This window comes from Propithecus coquereli, unplaced genomic scaffold, assembly GCF_000956105.1.
Source record: "Propithecus coquereli isolate 6110/MARCELLA unplaced genomic scaffold, Pcoq_1.0 Scaffold303, whole genome shotgun sequence".
NCBI classification, from domain to species: domain Eukaryota; kingdom Metazoa; phylum Chordata; class Mammalia; order Primates; family Indriidae; genus Propithecus; species Propithecus coquereli.
In genome coordinates, this window is record NW_012148653.1 from 686899 (window position 1) to 688702 (window position 1804).

Sequence of the window (1804 nt, forward strand, 5' to 3'; positions counted from 1 at the left end):
GACTACTATTATCTGGAGAAAAGAACATTGGAAATATCTTGTTATTAATGTTGTTTTGGCCCAAGGCTCATCCACTGCTGCTGTTTTTGTTTCATGGTATAACTAATAGGCATGCTGATGCAGTCCTCTGTTGTGAAGACAAGACCAAGCACACACTATGGGACTGGAAACTTCTTTAGGTACTGTTAGGAAGAAAGAAGCCTCCATTCTCCCTTCACTCCCACATAGACATGTCTAGGTTTGAAGGCATTCCAACATCAGCCATACACTCGGTATGGATTCACTCTTCCTTATAACTTTGAAGAAGGATATAGGCTTATCTGTGTTTGAGAAGTATTACTCCTGGCTTCCATACTGCTTCCTGGTTGAGATAAATTCTACAACTGTGCTATGCTCACCAGGAAAATGTGGAGAGAGGGAGAGAAAGGAGGTTCCAGGGTGGTGTTCACTGTGCCTTCCCTCCACGATGCCATGAGAAGCTAACCCAGAACCCCACAAACCCACCATCTTCAGTCTTTATGAGCCTCAGTGCCTTGTCCCTAACCTTAAGCTTAACCTACTTCAACTGCTATGGTCATAAGCCGTGCCCATTCCTGCTTAAGATGACTGGGCATTTTAATACATAATGTCTTGGCAATAGGCAATCACAGCTTAAAAATATTGTCTAAGATCTGGATTTTTCTCTTATTCAGAAACACTTTGTTATATTTGAAAGTATACAAGTTTTAGAACAGCAATCTCTAAAATCAACTCTGGGGCTTTTTAAAGTATATAGTTCTATTACTGCTAGGTAGAATTTCAATGGGCAATTGTAAGAACAGATCATTTATTTCAACAGACACATTTTCAATGATAAATCACATAAGCAGAAGTTGAGTGCTGATGCACCAATTAGAGGGCCTAGTGAACCATGCTGTGCATCTCTTCTTTCTCTCTCTAACTGCCTGGTGGAGTTCATGGCACTGGTAAAGGATAAGACAGATATGGAGATCACATTCTGAAATGATGAGTCCGGAAATAAACAAATAATTTCACACATGGTAAGAATGAAGAAAACAAAAGGTGATTATGAGATAGGATGACTAAGGACAGGAATTTCTTTAGCTAGGAAAATCAGATAAGGCCCAGAATGTAGCCATGAAAGATCCTGAGGAAGAGAATGTATGCTTCACTAGGGCAGGGGTTTTTGTTTGTATAGTTCACATGAACTAGAGCAGTGCCTGACACATATAAGAAATATTTGTGGACTGTATTAATAAGGGTCTCAGGCAGACGGAACATCAAATGCAAAGGCCCTGAGAGAGAAAAGTCAGTGCAGCAGGAAAAGAGTGAAGAGAGAGTCAAAAGAGATGACTTTGGAGAGGAATGTAGGGGGTCAACTTTTGCAGAAACTAGAAGTTATTGTTAAAAGTTTGGTTTTATTCTATTTGTAATGAGAACCCACTGGAGGTTGTTGAGTAGTGGAGCGATTTCATCAGATTTTTTAGTTTATCTACCCAGTTGCCAGGGGATGAGAAGGAATGATATATTACTCAGAGTTCTATAGAGAAATAGAACCGAGAGGAGAGCCAAGTCCTGACCAGGAGAGCCAATGGTGTGAGTTCCAGTCCAAAAGTCAGCGGGTTCAAGACCCAAAAAGAACCAATGTTTAGGTGGAGTCTGAAGGCGGGAAAGAATCAATGTCCCAGTTCAAGCACGCAGACAGGAGGAGTTTCACCTCGCTTAAGAAAGGGTCAGCCTTTTTGTTCCATTCAGGCCTGCAACTGATTGGGTGAGGGCCACCCATGTTACGGAGGGCAGTCTA